An 11,901-nucleotide genomic window follows, 5' to 3' on the forward strand; every position below is an offset into this window, starting at 1 on the left:
AACCTTGTCCTCTAGTTTGTTTTCTGTGTTAGAACCTATAGAGTATATTAGTATATAAGTTAGAGACAATATACTTTATAGAGATACTTACTAAGTATACATTTGACTAGCTTATCATCCATATCTATTCCCTTACTAGCTACTATGTTATTATGTATACAATTTCTAAGGAAAATCACAAAATCAGTATAAAAAGAGTAGAAAAGAGTATAACACTTACTGTCAGATTTGCTAGAGAGTAGTAATAACATAGTAAGAGTAATAGAAGGAAGTAGGAAGAATAAGTAATAATGTTTATACACACACAGAACTTACATTCAGTCTACCAATTATTAAATCAACTATGTAACTATAGACAGTCACAAGTAAATGTGTTAGAAGATAATAAAACAATTAGTATTATACTAAGAACTATACATTATATACAAACAATTATAGTAATCAATTCTAAACACTTATGTAACTCATAGAAGCCTACTCTAAGAACACTTAACTATTCTGTATTATAAGTATTTACAAACAGAACTGTAAGAGTGTATAGTCTTAGAATTGGCTTACACACATTGTTTTCTCTACAGGATGTACAGATCATGTACTTATTACAGGCTCAGAACACAAGTTGTGTCATAGTGAGTAGCTTAGTAAACTATTACATTATTATTGTCTAGATTAAAGTACTACAATCTTCTAATCAGATAGAACATTAGGACAATTAAAGTGTTAATCTTAGGAGACTGTCAGAAATCTTAGAACTCTCTACACTTTGTCTGTACTAATTAGATGATAACAGTATGAGAACCTTCTACTTCTTTTAATGTAAATCTTGCTTTTCCCTTTTGTATAACATTTCCTGTAGCTAGAATGTAGACTACTTAAAATTTTCCTCATACATTTTCACCCTATTTTCTTCCAACCTCTAGCAAAAGGTTCTCTTATTTGTTCTTGTATATTTTGTTATTTTTCTTTTGTTCAGTCATAGTATTTCCCTGTTAGTACTATACTTTTCCAGAACTTGGAAAACTATAAATACAGTTACTCATATACTAGATATAGAGGGAATTTAGATAGTTTACTCATTAATTTAGCTCTTGTCTCTTGTCTTAAAGTCCTCTAGTGTAAGGTATAGTTTTAGTCTTTATTGTTTCCTGTATCAGATTGTTTGTTGTGTGCTTTACAAAGTACACTTTCTATTATTCACATTACTCTTCTAAGGTTGTAACTGTGCTAAAAGAACTTGCACCTGTTCAGAACTACTCTAGTCTCCTAAGACTTGTAGTTTAGCTCCCCCTTGAACTTAACAAATCACCTGTAATCTTCTCTTAAACACTTTACAGGAGTTTCACTATGTTTTACAATTAGAGGTGTAGTAAACCAAGTAGTCATTATGGATGACTGTAAGAGTGTATCTCTAAGACATTCTAGCTTGAGGGGAGAATGTAAAATGAAAAACACAGACAGACTTAGTTAGACTAAGGTGAGTAGTAGGCCACTGTTTACACTTAATATAGTACTATCTACAGTACTGAGGAATGTAAATACACACTAAATAGACCTGTCTAGGGTTATGTCAAACACAGAATAGGTAGGGGAGGAGAGCATATATAGTGTAAGAGAGAAGGTAGCACTATAGGAGAGGTTGTACATGAACATTGTTACAAGCTTTTGCTTGTCAATTGTTGCCTGTACTACAGAGTAGGAAGAAGTACACAAATGTATAGAATTATTAAAGAAGTTGATTAACAATACAGATGTGTGAATACAAATGTGAAAGGAAGGCAAACAAGAAGAAAAGGAGGACATGTGTCTCTCCAATCTACTGTTACAATACCTGTACTGAGCCTCAGATCCTATAACAACACTCTAGCTAACTACACTGTCCTTTAACATAAAGTGTAAGTAGCTAGTCTGTTTCATAATAACTTACACAGTAGTTACTCACCCTTCTCCTCTCAACATTTTTGTCTTCCTTCTACTCCTCTATACTCTATGTTGCCTCTCCTTTATTACAGTAATGTTTATTGTCTAGGTTGTTGTAGGCAGAGTACAAGCTGGTAGGATGCTTACAAGTAGAGGACTAGACTAGAGAGACTAGAAGTAACAACATAGTAATAGGGCAGAAGGTTACTTAATAGTGGTTAGAGGTATAGAGAATAACAAGGATGAGTACCACACTAAGATTTAAGTACTAAGTCCTATGTGATATTCGATGATTACATAATCTAAGTGACTTGCTTAATATTTATTATACTATTGTAATGTGTACATTACATTCTAGTACTATATATTTATTAAGTTTATAACCTCTCAAACAGAGTTTCTAGATATTATAAACATTAATAGAACTTTTATACAAATTATAAGTATAGAAAAACCTCTTTATTATATTGTATATTAGATACAAACCTTTTTCTTCAAGTATAATACTATTACAGTACTTTTATTCTCTATATATAACTAATAAAATGTATATACCCTTTATATAAGACTATTATAATACATTTACCATATTATATTAATGAATAATACTTATAGAGCTTTTATAAGAGTATATAAGACTTGCTTTTACTTTATAATAGAGTTAAATACTTATAATTACAATAAAACTGATAAGTAATGTGTATTTTATTATATAAGATCTATAAAGCTATATAAGAAAACAGACTTTTTCCTGACATACTAACACTTCATTCAAGGCTTTAGTACTATTACTCAGCCCCTTTACAATCTCACCAGCAAAGATGTTCCTTAGTAATAGGATGATTAGTAGTAGTCTGTGTTTGAGTCCCTTAAGTAGACTATTACTAGCAAACCTGTATTAGTAGTTCTAATGGTTGTGGACAAGTTCTGAGTCAAAGCTAACTCTTCTGACTTTGCAAATAGAGTAGTACTGTTCTAGTTCATTGACAGAAAGTAGTGTCTAATAGTGTTCTGATTAGAATCCCTCTCTACAACAGAACAGAACTACCCTATTTATAACAAGGAACTCCTTGTAATTGTCTGTTCCCTAGAGGAGTAACATTAATATCTCCTTAGTACTATACAGAAGTTTAAGATTTAGAGTGATCACTTTAATCTCTAGTACTTCTAGGCACCTCAGAAGCTCAACTACTGTCAAGCCTACTAGATGTTAGAACTGTAGAACTACAACTTTGTACTAACTTACAAACCTGGAACACAAATGATGAAAGCTGATTTACTCTCAAGATGAGTAGGTTATGAAAGGAGGGAGAATGATAACAAAAATCTTGTTCTCCTAGACAATTCCTGTTTTGCATCCAAGACAATCTGAGAGATCTGACTCAAATCTAAGGATGTTGACTTTGTCACCTACATACAGTAAGCTCTAAGACACACACAGGACTAGGTTGTAGTGAAGTAGTTAGAGAAGCAGGCTAAGGATTAGGAGGAGGATAAGAATGGACAGGTTTACTAGGAAGGCTGACTGTACATTCTAAAGGATTAGAAGCTGTAGGAGGACATTGTCTAAGCTCATTACAACAATCTGACTGTAGGACATTTAGGCTAACACAAAACACAGGAACTCATTACTCAGAACTGTTACAGTTCTCTACTCTTGTACCTTCAGTTCTAAGGGTTCTACACCCTTCTGTACTAGAACTCAGGACTTCTGTCCCTTAGAGGTACTGTTTATAAACTATATATATACTGACTCTTACTACTACCCTTCCTTACTTTATTATTCCATTCCTTTGACCACCCCTTCATTCTTTGTTCATTCTATAGTCTCTTACCCTTTGTCTATCCCTTCATTCTTTGTACCTTTATCTTTGACATTCCTTTCTTTCATTCTTTGTAGCTTATTATTCTTAAGTAGCTCATACTCCCTGAGTACTCTTGTGTAGTTTAGTATATATAAGTGTACAAGATCAGACTGGTCCTGTAGTCTTGATCTTGTCTACTCTAAGTAGTCCTGTACTCTTAGGCTTACTCTATATACTCTACTCTTGTCTCACTCTCTCTCTCTGCCTGTTCTACAAGTTCTAACTACATTCTAGTACTTGTGTTCTGTATTTCTATTATGTAGGATAGTTGTAGCCTAGGTCCCCTTACTAAGCCTTTAGGTTCCTTCTACACTGTTACTAACATCAGATCAAGACTACCTATTACTACCCTACAACTCTCCTATATTTTGAGCATTAGTACTTACTGTTGTGTCAATCTCTTTTCTTTGTCCTAACCCTTTTACATTTTTAAATTTTAAACTTTCTAAACCCTTTTAAACTTTTGCCACTCTTCTTCTATTTATTACCCCTTTTAGTTTAGTGCCAATTCCTTTGTAGTGTAAACATAGACTCTCTTACACTAACTACTACTCTTACTGTCCTGCCAGATTAGCAGTTACAAGCAGAACTAGCTTAATATGTATAAACCTCTATCTAAGAGGCTTTTGCTAACTACATACCCCTAGCCCCTTTAGAACCTGTTCTAATTGTTCTAGAAGTTGTAACCTGTTCTAGAAAGAAAGTGTATATAGCCCACCCTTCAGACTTTAATAGGTAGCACTTTAAGGACTTCTAGTACTAAGTCAAACTATATGTGGCTACTACTTTAACTAATCTATCCTTAGATCTTAATTGTGTCCTATTTGTCCTCTCCTTCATAAAGGAAGGCAACACAGCCACCTGGGCTCAGAACTGGATCAAAGGCTATTAGATCAGAAGCCTAATCTGACTTCAGAATAATAAGTTGTATTTGGAATTCATAAGGTAGCTCTATACTTTCTTTATTAATCTGAATAAGAAGTACAATACACAGAACAAGCTTGTGTCTCTGTGACAGAGCAAATGTTCTACTAATGCCTTCTTTCATGAGTTTGATATTCTGGCCCAGAAGGTAGGATTCACACTTAAGTTTAATAATGTCCTCATTAGAATACTTGAAAAAGCTCTTTACTTAGAACTGGTTAATAAGATTCTTAGAATGATGTTAGAACTGGTTACTTACACTAAGTAGAAGACATGTACTATTTCCTTCAACCAAGCTGTAGCTTAGATGTGTCAAGTCTGTATAGAACACTTACACATGTGTCTGACTCTAACAGTTCTGAGCCCTTAGATTGATCCACCTGTAATTCACAATCAATCTGTTCTGATAGACATTAGAGAAGCCTAAAAGTAAGGAGTATACTTTGTCTACAGAAAGTCAGAGCACCAAATTAAGGACTGTCTGTAGAAGCAACAGTACATCTGTTAGGTCATTAGAGTAATAATGAGTAATGAGTAGGATTTGTAGTAAGAAGCCTTTTCTACAAATCTGGAAGCTACCTCAGAACTCTCAGACTCTGACTATGTACTCTAGGATTTTGTAAAGGTCTAACAGTGAATGTAGTACTGAAGGGCTATGACTCAGATTTTTTAATGGCTACTTTTGATTCAATAGACACTATAGAATTAGAAGTAAATAAAGTAGAAAAAGCAGAAAAAGTAGAAAAAATAAATCAACAAAATTATTTATTAGAAAGAAAAAAGTTGAAAACAAAAGTAGATAGTTCTCCTATTTCTCCTGATTCTTTTGATTCTTCTCTTCACACTTCATCTGAGTCTAAATCTGTACAATCCAACCTGCTACTTCTGTGTTCTAAGATCTTAGAACATTCAGAACACTACCTAGCCCTGTTTACTACTCAGTAGTTTGTCTGTAGTATTAAGTAGGGATAGTCTTAGCTGAGTTCATAGTTAAGGACATGAGTCTGTCCTTGTTAAAAGAGAGAGGTTAATAAGGAAATGTTAGTACATATACTTACCCTCTCAGACAATAAGGCTGTACAAGCTGTATGTTCCCTTCAGAACAAGTAGTAATTCATCTGAGAACATTCTGAGTACTAGCTCCAGGTCTCTGTCCTCTTAGCTCCCTTCTCAGGATCCCCCCAGATCTGAACAATAGCTCTAGTAGATAGTAGATACACTAGTTTGTGTATTAATAAGGCCTTTGTACAGGAACACTACCTTCCTACTCAACACATTCTACTTCTAATCCTAGTATATAATACAGACAGAACCCTGAACCAGAATGGTTAGATTACTAAGTTTGTCCAACTATAGATAACTATTTAGGATTATAAGGAAAGTATTAAGTTCAGAGTCACTAACCTCAGAAAGACAGATGTCTTTATTAGATTCAAATGGCTCAAGGCTTACAACCCTACTATTGACTGGTTAGAGCAGACACTTGTATTCAATCAGTGTCCCAAGTCTTATAGTTACTTTACACTACTGTTCTAAGTAGATACAGACACTTCTAATGTTACTAACAGTTCTAATAAAGGTGACCAGTTGTTCTTCTTTAACTAGGATAAATATGTGGATACATATTCTAGTCAAGGTGGAACAGAGTCAATCTGAAGGATGTCTGAGACAGAACCAGTCTAGAACCCTCTCAGAATGACTCTACTCTAGAACACACATAAACTCAGCCTGCCAGATTTTGTCTGAGAGTTCCCTAAAGTCTTTAGTAAAGAGGAATTCAACTAGCTTCCTAAACACTGTCCCTAGAACTATGTAATTGAATTGACTGAGGGTTTCCAACCTAAGGATTGTAAGGTCTACCTACTTAACAGAGACAAGTAGGAGGTGCTTGACAAGTTCCTTCAGGAAAATCTTTAGAACAGCTAGATCCAACCCTTAAAGTCCCTTATAGCCTCCCCTTTCTTCTTTGTCAAAAAGAAAGATAGGAAGCTCTACCTAGTCTAGAATTATTATTGTCTTAATAAGAGTACTGTCAAAAACAAGTACCTACTCCCCCTGATTCAGGAGCTCATTAATAAGATGTATACATTCAGAGTTTTCACTAAGTTGGACATTTGATAAGGATACAATAATATTTGGATTCAAGACAGAGATGAGTAGAAGGCTACATTCTAAACCAATTACAGATTGTACAAACTGACTATAATGTTCTTTAGACTAACTAACTTGCTTACAATGTTCTAGTCATTTATGAATCACATCCTTACAGATCTGATTAACTCAGAGTATGTTAGTGTGTATCTAGACAACATTCTGATCTTCACCCAGACAGTTAAGTACTATTACTAACTGATCTGAGTAGTTCTACAACAGCTCTGAGATAATAAACTATTCCTCTAAGAAGTAAAGTACTCTTTTGTACAGGAGTCAGTAGATTATCTAGGCTTTGTAATCAGTAGAGGAGAGGTCTGTATGAATCTGACAAAGGTAACTATAGTTCAGAACTGGCCACAACCTTAGAACCTGAAACAGGTCTAAGTGTTCCTTAGGTTTACAAACTACTACTAATACTTTATTCAAGACTTTAGTACTATTGCCTGGCCCCTTCACAATCTTACTGGCAAAAATGTTCCTTAGTAATAGGAGGATCAGCAACAGTCTGTGTTTGAGTCCCTGAAGTAGGCTATTACTAGCAAGCCTGTATTAGCAGTTCTAACAGTTGTGAACAAGTTCTGAGTCAAAGCCAACTCTTCCAACTTTACAAATAGAGTAGTACTGTCCTAGTTCATTAACAGAAAGTAGTGTCTGATAGTGTTCTAATCAGAATCCCTCTCTACAACAGAACAGAACTACCCTATCTATAACAAGGAACTCCTTACAATTGTCTGTTCCCTAGAGGAGTAACATTAATATCTCCTTAGTACTATACAGAAGTTTAAGATTTAGAGTGATCACCTTAATCTCTAGTACTTCCAGGTGCCTCAGAAGCTCAACTACTACTAAGCCTGCTAGATGTTAGAACTGTAGAACTATGACTTTGTACTAACCTACAAACCTAGAACACAAATGACAAAAGCTGATTTACTCTCAAGACAAGTAGGTTATGAAAGGGGGGAGAATGATAACAAAAATCTTGTTCTCCTAAACAATTCCTGTTTTGTGTCTGAGATAATCTAAGAGATCTGACTCAAATCCAAGAATGTTGACTTTGTCACTTACATATAGTAAGCTCTGAAACACACACAGGACTAGGTTGTAGTAAAGTAGCTAGAGAAGTAGGCTAGGGATTAGGAGGAGGATAAGGATAGACAGGTTTACTAGAAAGGCTAACTGTACATTCTGAAGGATTAGAAGCTGTAGGAGGACATTGTCTAAGCTCATTACAACAATCTGACTGTAGAACATTCAGGCCAACACAAAATGCAGGAACTCATTACTCAGAACTACTGGTGGCCCAGAATGTAGAGGGAAATCCTAAAGTATGTGACTAGTTACAATATGTACTAACAGACTAAGACTTACCAGACAAGGGTTTAGACTCCTCTACATCTGTATTAGATCCTGGATCACTCTTAGGAAGAAGTCTTGGTGGACCTGATTAGTAAGCTACCTGAGTCTTAGGGTTACAACACTATCTGTGTGATTGTTAACTGATTCTCTAAGTAAGTCTATACAGTTCTGACCTGAACAGAACTTACTTCTGAAGGTATAGTACACATTTATTAGGATTATGTTTTCTAGTTGTATAGACTCTCTTAGAAGCTCATTCATGATTGTAGACTACAATTTGAGTTGAAACTCATGTAGGACTTGTATGTGCTTCTCAGAATTCAAGGGAACCCTTCTACTATATATTACTTACAGACTGACAGTCAAACTAAGTAAGTCAATCAGGAGATTGAGCTCTACCTCTAGATGTTCATTAATCATTAGTAATCAGATTGGTCTGAATAGTTAGCTCTAGCAGAATTCATACACAATAACTAGTAACACTCTACAACAGAACAGTCCCTGTTCTTCCTCAATTATAAGAGACATCTGTACTAGGGGACAGTTCTAAACTGGAACAGTAGTTCTGAATCTGTAACAGACTTTGTAGAACAGATACACAGAACCAGGGAGGATACACAAGCTCTTTTGGAAAAGGTAGTATAGGTTATAAAGTAGAACTATAATCAGAAGAGGTCTGTAGCTAAGGATTACTAGTCTAGTAACAAAGTTATACTAGAAGCTACTAACCTGACCACAGATTGCCTAATGAAGAAGTTGGACAATAAGCACTTCAGACCCTTTGTTATTGAAAAGAAGGTTGGTACCTCTGTCTACAAACTCCAACTTCTAGTAACATGGAAGTACATATACCTAGTGTTTAACAAGGTTCTACTGTCTTAGTACTACAATCTGAGTTTTCCTTTACAACAAAAACCCCTACTGCCTTTACCAGAACTCATTAGTTCTGAACCAGAATACAAAGTAGAGTATGTAGTAGATACTAAGCTAGTGTACAGAAAGCTCAAGTTCCTTATCTACTAGAAGGGATACTTAGTTGAAGAACACACTTAGGAACTTACTAAGAATCTTACTCATACTACTAAAGTAATCTGAGACTTCTATTAACTTTATCTGGGTACTCTGTATCAACTCTACCTTACAGATTTCCAAACCCTACTGTTCTAACCTATACCTGAGCTGCTAACCAAGCCTAATGTTTACTAATCAGGATGATTAGTTTTAGAGGAGGGGTGATGTTATAGTTCTCTACTCTTGTACCTTCAGTTCTAAGGGTTCTACACCCTTCTGTACTAGAACTCAGGACTTCTGTCTCTTGAGAGTACTATCTATAAACTATATGTGTACTGACTCTTACTACTACCCTTCCTTACTTCATTATTCCATTCCTTTGACCACCCCTTCATTCTTTGTTCATTCTATAGTCTCTTACCCTTTGTCTATCCCTTCATTCTTTGTACCTTTATCTTTGACATTCCTTTCTTTCATTCTTTGTAGCTTATCATTCTTAAGTAGCTCATACTCTCTGAGTACTCTTGTGTAGTTTAGTATATATAGGTGTACAAGATCAGACTAGTCCTGTAGTCTTGATCTTGTCTACTCTAGGTAGTCCTATACTCTTAGACTCACTCTATATACTCTACTCTTGTCTCACTCTCTCTCTCTGCCTGTTCTACAAGTTCTGACTACATTCTAGTACTTACATTCTGTATTTCTGTTGTGTAGAATAGTTGTAGCCTGAGTCCCCTTACTGAGCCTTTAAGTTCCTTCTATACTGTTACTAACAAGAACTACTAGTAGCTAGGAATGTAGAGGGAAATCCTGAAGTATGTGACTAGTTGTAATACATGCTAACAGACTAAGGCCTACTAGACAAGGGTTTGGGCTCCCCTACATTTGTATTGGATCCTAGATCACTCTTAGGAAGAAGTCTTGGTGGACCTGATCAGTAAGCTACCCAAGTCTTAGGGTTATAATACTATTTGTATGATTGTCAACTAATTCTCTAAGTAAGTTCATATAGTTCCAACCTAAACAGAACTCACTTCTGAAGGTATAGTGTGTATCTATTAGGATTATGTCTTCTGGTTACATAGACTCCCTTAGAAGCTCATTCACAATTACAGACTATAATTCAAGTCAAAGTTTATATAAGACTTGTATGTACTTCTTAGAATTCAAGGGAACCCTTCTACTATATATTACCTACAGACTGACAGTCAAACTAAGTAAGTCAATCAGGAGATTGAGCTCTACCTCTGAATGTTCATTAATCATTAGTAATCAGACTGGTCTGAATGGTTAGCTCTGACAGAATTTGTGTACAATAACTAGTAACACTCTATAATAGGACAGTCTCTGTTCTTCCTCAATTATAAGAGACATCTGTACTAGGAGACAGTTCTAAACTAGAATAGCAGTTCTGAATCTGTAACAGACTTTGTAGAACAAATGCACAGAACCAGGGAGAACACACAAGCTCTTTTAGAAAAAGTAGTACAGGTTATAAAGTAGAACTATGATTGGAAGAGGTCTGTAGCCAAGGATTACCAGCCTAGTGACAAAGTTATGCTAGAAGCTACTAACCTGACCACAGATTGTCTAATGAAGAAGTTGGACAACAAGCACTTCAGACCCTTTATTATTGAAAAGAAGGTTAGTGTCTCTGTCTACAAACTCTAACTTCTAACAATATGGAAGTGTATACACCTAGTGTTTAACAAGGTTCTACTGTCTTAGTACTATAATCCAGGTTTTCCTTCACAACAAAGACTCCTACTACCTCTACTAGAACTCATTGGTTCTGAACTGGAATACAAAGTAGAGTATGTAGTAGACACTAAGCTAGTATACAGAAAGCTTAAGTTCCTTATCTACTAGAAGGAATACTCAGTTGAAGAACACACTTGGGAACCTGCTAAGAATCTCACTCATACTGTTAAGACAATCCAAGACTTCTATCAACTTCATCTAGGTGCTCTGTGTCAACTCTGCCTCACAGATTTCCAAACCCTACTGTTCTAACCTATGTCTAAACTGCTGACCAAGCCCAATGTTTACTAATCAGGATGATTGGTTTTAGAGGGGGGGTGATGTTACAGTTCTCTACTCTCTTACCTTTAGTTCTAAGGGTTCTGCACCCTTCTGTACCAGAACTCAGGACTTCTATCCCTTAGGAGCACTGTTTATAGACTATATGTATACTGACTCTTACTACTACCCTTCCTTACTTCATCATTCCATTCCTTTGACCACCCCTTCATTCTTTGTTCATTCTATAGTCTCTTACCCTTTATCCATCCCTTCATTCTTTGTACCTTTATCTTTGACCTTCCTTTCTTTCATTCTTTATAGCTTATCATTCTTAGTGACTCATACTCTCTGAGTACTCTTGTATAGTTTAGTATATATAGGTATACAAGATCAGACTAGTCCTGTAGTCTTGATCTTGTCTACTCTAGGTAGTCCTGTACTCTTAGGCTCACTCTATATACTCTACTCTTGTCTCACTCTCTCTCTCTGCCTGTTCTGTAAGTTCCAACTATGTTCTAGTGCTTGTATTCTGTATTTCTGTTGTGTAGGATAGTTGTAGCCTAGGTCCCCTTACTAAGTCCTTTGGGTCCTCTCTACACTGTTACTAACATCAGATTAAGACTACCCATTACTACCCTATAACTCTCCTATG

Source organism: Fomitiporia mediterranea, assembly GCF_000271605.1.
Source record: "Fomitiporia mediterranea MF3/22 unplaced genomic scaffold FOMMEscaffold_1, whole genome shotgun sequence".
NCBI classification, from domain to species: domain Eukaryota; kingdom Fungi; phylum Basidiomycota; class Agaricomycetes; order Hymenochaetales; family Hymenochaetaceae; genus Fomitiporia; species Fomitiporia mediterranea.